Raw genomic sequence first — 6,309 nt, 5'->3', positions numbered from 1 at the left:
TTTAAAAATTGTGGTCACATAAGGTGCAAGGGACCCTATGTGTAAACAGGCTATCGTAGATAGTCTGTGCATGTTAAATGAAGAAAACAGTGACAACAAGCTCTATTCTACCATAAGAATCCTATTCAGTAATAAAAAAAACAGCCTTCCAAGCTTTTGTTCTGTTTAATTCAGAATAAACAATGACCAGCAACTGGAATGCGGTGCAGTTATGTATTAACTCAGACAAACAAACAACTGCACATATAAGAATAATTATGTTTAGTTGGAGGGCTGCACAGTGGATAGTGGTTAGCACTTTCGCCTTGCAGCAAGGAGATCCCTGGTTCAAATCTCCGGGTGGGCCTGGGATCTTTCTGCATGGAGTCTGCATGTTCTGCCTGTGCATGCGTGGGTTTTCTTCGGGCACTCCGGCTTCCTCCCACAGTCCAAAAATATGCTGAGGTTAATTGATAACTCTAAATTGCCCATAGGTGTGAATGTGACAGTGATTGTTTGTCTGTGTATGTAGCCCTGTGACAGACTGGCGACCTGTCCAGGGTGTCCCCTGCCGTCGCCCGAGTCAGCTGAGATAGGCTCCAGCTTCCCCTGCAACCCTAGTCAGGATAAAGTGGTGTATAGAGAATGGATGGATGGATGTTTAGTTGGAGGTTGGACATTCGAGTCTATGCCTTTCTTATCCGATGAGGCAGCCGAGTAGGGTGTTGGCAGTCAGATCATTAAGTCCACACCTTCATGAGCTGAGTAAGGATTTGGAAGCTGGACGTTAAAGTCTCCATCTTCCTCGCTTGATGTAGCAGCCACATAGCAATTTGGAAGCTGGACATTTGAATCTATGCTTTCCTCGACCGATGCAGCAGCCGAGTACGGATTTGGAAGTCCGAACTTTTAAATATAGATCTTCATCCGACGATGTACCAACCGGGGGGAGTCAGATGTCTTTCTTGGTAATTTATGTGTATCGCATCGTTTCTGTCTCTCGAGGAGCTCTGAGGGAGGCTCAGAGCAAAGAATTGATGAACCTCCTGGGTTGTGATCCTCCTACATGGATCCAGATTCAGCAAACTTTTTATTACACTGACCAACATCTTCTGGTTCCTGTGTGGCTCCATTTTCTGCTCATTGTCATCAAGAGAACAGAGTTTGATACTCCTGGTCTCTGTTGCCCTAAATCCATATTCATTATACACATCATCTGGAGTCTTAAATCTCCAGCGTGGTCTGCCACAGTTCTCAGCATAGAAAAAATCCTGAGTGTACACATCATGGTCCAGTATGTCATCAGGTGGTTGGCCTGGAGTTTCTATGATGACTCTGAGGACATCGTAGTCTGTCAAGCCTGGGTAAAGTTTACACCCCATTACCAGCTCTGCCATTGTAAGACCCAGAGCCCACATGTCAAAGGACTCATTAAATGGCATTAAATAGCTCATTAAATGGCACTCCAAGCGACATCTGTGGTGTCCTGTATGACACAGTCCCCCTACGCTCCCCTTGTTGCATCTCAGACGCTGAACATGCCAGGCCAAAGTCAATGATTTTGACTTTAAATGGGTGCTGATGGCAGTCCACAACCATGGCGTTGACTGGTTTTAGATCCACATGTATTATATTTATAGAATGCAGATGGGAAAGAGCTGTAGTCAGCTGGTGTAATATTGGCCTCAGCTCTTCCATGGAAAGACACTGTGTGTTTTTATCCCTCAGGTAAAGGTGCAGGCTTTGATCAAGGAGTTCAAAGCTAATACAGATCTTGTCCTTGTCAAAAAGAGGCCATCATACTGGACAATGCTGCAGGTGTCTGGATCGTGACACCGCGGTCACTTTAAGGTGGCAATTTCCTCTACAACCTGATCCACAGCACTTTCTTCACTCTTGCTGAACTTGATAGCTACAGTCTTGTTGGTCATGGTACTACAACATTTGGCTACGACACCAAAGTCGTCCTCTCCAAGGATTTCCTCCACAATGTGGCAACTGCCGAACGTTCTTCCTCTGGAAATCCCAGGGTTTGCCATGTTAATGTGTTCTTTAGATTAGCGTTGATAGGCGATTTTGATGATGACAGTCTTTTCTGAATGTCTGTCTTATATTTTGGAGAAATTACTATAGAGACTCCTACTATTAAAATGAATCACTGAAAACCCCTCCATCTTCATACTGGAATTAAGTTGTTTTCTAACTCATAAGGCCTGTGATCTTTAAAGTCAAAACACTTAGAATATGTATATTCACACGTTTGTTGTATTTGTCTCTCACAAGCAATATTTGACATATACATATATTTCACAACAAAATAACTATCTAACCTCCCTCCACTATTCCACCTCCCCACCATATGATTCCTCAGTTTAATTTATATCGGTCCAGCTCTTTAATGTCTCTGACTGCTATCACTCTAGCCTGTTCTGGTGTGCCATTTAGTCGTATTATTAGCTTACAGTTCCTTGTCCAAGTGTCCTGAATCCGCTTTTCCTGTTTCAGGATTCTAGCTTGTCTTGCAATTTCCCCATTTCTCTTCTTCGGGTACTCATTTACATATACCCCTGTTCCCTTCAATTTTTTCGCCTGTTTTAACACCTCATGTTTGTCTTTTCGACTCACAAATCGAATGATGATATTGGATCTGTTGAGCCTCTTGTCTGGTCTTAGGAGTATCATTTAGCAGGCAGCTATATTTTGACTGTCTATAGGAATATCTTTGCTACTGAAGAAGTTAATGACTTGCTGCTCCAGTGTGCGTAATTCACCTCTTGCTGCATCCTCACCCTCCTTGTCACCTGCAGTGGTCCGTGCATAGGTACGGTGGGTTGTCTCAAGTCCAGATATCATCAGGTCATCCATCCTTGTGTACTGCTCCAAGTCATCTACTGTTCTTTCCAAGCTCTTCATTTTGTTATCCTTTTCTTTGATCACGGCTTTCAGTTGTTTCAGTTCATCAATTAAATCCGGTAGGCAAATCTGTTGCTTTGCCACCTTAGTTAACTCCTCTGACATGAAGTTCAGAGATTTGTTTAACCTCTTCCATGTCTTCTCCTAATTCCTTCGTAGCCATGTCTTCTAATTAATTAAGACAGTATTTATCAAGGCAAGAACACTCACACACATCTTTCTTGCTGATATTCTAGGTAATCCAATGTTGCTGTTATGTCAACACACTGCGGCTGAGGAGCTTCGGTGTCTTTTAGCTTTCACACGCCACAACTTGCTCACTCTGCTCGGGCGGTGCGGCTAGTTAGCCCTGCTAGCTGCTGGTTAGCTTAGCCTCCAATGCCTCCTCTGCGGAACGACCCGCTTCTGCTCCGTCTGCTTTTCTGAGTCACACACAGATATCCTCGGTTATCTGTTCCTTTTCTCTTCCTTTCTCTTCGGTGGAAGTTTCTCCTCCTTTTGATGCTATTTCATGGTCCTCATTCACGGACAAACTCCCAGAAGAATCCCGCGGCAGTGAGGCATAATTTCTCCTTGTCAAAATAAAGCCATCCCACTGGACAGTGTGGCAGCTGTCTGTGTCAAGACACCACAGTTGCTTTAGGGTGGCAATTTCTTCAATCACCTGTTCTACAATGCTGTCTTCGCTCTTGTTGACCATGATGGCTACAGTCTTGTTGGTCATGGTATTACGGCATTTTGCTACAACACCAAAGTCATCCTCTCTGAAGATCTCCTCGACTCAGAATCAAACTTTAATGTCATTGCACACTTACATATACAATGAAATTTGCTTTCAAGCTGCCCTGCCAATGGCAGCTCGGCCTTCGCCATGATGCAGCGCGCATGTCTTAGGGAAAAGGAAAAAAAAGAAAAGACATTTGGGATCGGGGTAGGGATGGCAGAGGGTAAAGTGGAAATAAAAAAGGTTTGTTAAACCAAATGAAAGCTCCAAGATTGGGAAATTCAATTTGAGAAGGAACCTGAATGAAACAACAACAAACCCGTAACAAGCAAAGCATGACATTAGACAAGGTTAACTGGGATAAGGATGGAGGGTAATGGGACAGGGAGCTCAGCCCAGTAGTCAGTATCCTATACAGCTGCTGCGCCATAGAGCAGCGCGCTGCGCACGGGATTCCTGCCCACTGTGCATTGCAGTGGGAAGTTTGTGGAGGCGGCTTGGAGGGGGAATGGGCACGTGTGAGTGAATATGAGCTCAGTCCTCAGTTCATGAGTCCAAGTGTGTGTGTATGCATGTAGCCAATCTCCTTCCGTCCCAGACCCTGGTGTCTCAGTTCGCAAGGGTGGAACTGCGATAACACAGCAGGTTGCTATGGAGACATCCTCGGATGGACCAGTCCAGAAGTCAACAGGTGTCCTAGGGAAGTGGGGAGGGTTTAGGAGAGCTATCTCTTGGCCATGAAAACTTCCAGAGGAGTTTGTTATCGTTCCAGGGGCGCCAGTGTAATCAGTATCCTTCTTGTTTGGGTGGGGGACAGGAGCAATTTCACCTTCCCCCTGGCTGCTCTCAACTTTTTTAGACTTTAGCAGCAGCAATCCTCACCTTGATGGCATCCACTTTGTGACTCAAATCAACAGTCACACCAAGCAAATTGTCCATCTTACGTTTGAGTTTGTCATTCCGATCACCAGCAGCCTTGATTGTTTGAAAAGACCAGCAGAGTTCGGACGTCGTTTCTCTCTGCAGTCCTAATTTTCCAGAAGCACAGGCCCATGATCAAGCCAATTATCAGCAGACCTGTCATCATAAATCCGAATATATAAACGTCTTCCACATCCTCCACGGATAGGGTTGCCAGGCACATGATCCCCTTCCACTTCCCCCAGGCGTCGATCACGTAACCAGAGGCAAAACTCCCATCCGGGCAGGTAGGCTCCCCGCCCATATATGCAGTGTTGTTTTCATTTTAAATGCCAAAAGGATTTTGCGGCTCCCAGTGTTTTCTTTTCTGTGGGAAACGGGTCAGTGGCGTAGTGGTTAGCACCTTGTAGCAAGAAGATCTCCGATTCAAATAACAAGTCATAGGAAAGACACGCACATTGTAGTAATTGTGGGCTTACTGATTATCAGTATTTTAATTTTTACTGATTTACGGTAATAAATACATTTAAAAATGGCACTATTCTGGCTCTGAACTTTTATCTAGCTGTGATCGCTCTGTCTTCTGGAGTGATTTGATTGGTTATACGCCACGAATAAAACTCCTTTAACTAAACATCTGTAAACAAAACAAAAACGTATCAACAAAGTTTTCTGTTAGTTTGTGTTCTTCTAAGTTTAACTCCAAGATTTTAAATACTTTCATTTACTGCAAATGAATATCTGCTCCAAATGTCTCACTAATAATCATTATCAGCCTTAAAAACCCACAAAACACCCCTCTATACTGGACCACCCTTAGTACAGTCTGGTTCCCCCTTCTATAAATCTGCTTGGAATCTTCCACTTCCTGTTTGTCAAAGTGGCCTTCTATCTGGACAGGTTTTGTTGGAGCTCATGCAACAAACATTTTGGGTAACTGCACTTTAATATGGATGGATGACACTAGGGGTGGTGAAATCGAAGCTTCATGAAGCAATGAACCACTTTGACACATCTGCTTCAAGAATGACACATTGCTTCGAAGCATTTGACACAACCAGAAGAGTGACATCTGCTGGTCCTGTGTCAGAACTGCATCTAAGTTGAAAAAACTGAAAAAGCCTCAGGACTACTTGTCTCACACTGCTTTGTACTTGCAATAAATGTTTTAAAACGTTAAATATGTATGTTTGTGTGCATATATGTGGTGTGTTTCTATGAATGCTTGTGTGTTGTGTATGTGTGAATCTCTGCATACTGTATGTATCTGTGTGTTATTTAATGTATTTAATGCAACTAGATACTAAACTAAACTAAATTCTAACTAAATGTATACTCTACTAACTTCTCTCAAAATGACAAATGGCAAATGCACTAGCGTAATCTCCTCCTCTCAAAAACCCACAATTTGAGGAGTGAATCAGACCCCTTTGCCTTTTAAGACCTTGACAGACTGAAATGTCCCACCCCTTCAAAGTTCGCGCGAAGCACCGCGACACGCGATGTGACGTAACGAGGCCTCGCTCTCGATAGTCACTTTATTGTGGGCGTGCTGAAGCAGGGATCGAAACACCGTCTCGGAACACTTCCGCTTCAAAATCTCGGCACTGTGTCGAGCAAACTGGCTCGAGTGTAACATCACTAGTTGACACTGAATTACAGTCTGTTTTAATGAGACTGAGTTCAGATGTGTAGCTCTGTCATTAAATAGGATATTACTTCTCAGAATTCACAGAGAAAAGTCTGAAATGTTTGCTAGGTGAGCGTCCCAC

Source organism: Acanthochromis polyacanthus, chromosome 1 (assembly GCF_021347895.1).
Source record: "Acanthochromis polyacanthus isolate Apoly-LR-REF ecotype Palm Island chromosome 1, KAUST_Apoly_ChrSc, whole genome shotgun sequence".
Lineage (NCBI taxonomy): Eukaryota > Metazoa > Chordata > Actinopteri > Pomacentridae > Acanthochromis > Acanthochromis polyacanthus.
The sequence above is the reverse complement of the archived record's forward strand: the minus strand, read 5'-3'. Positions refer to the sequence as shown.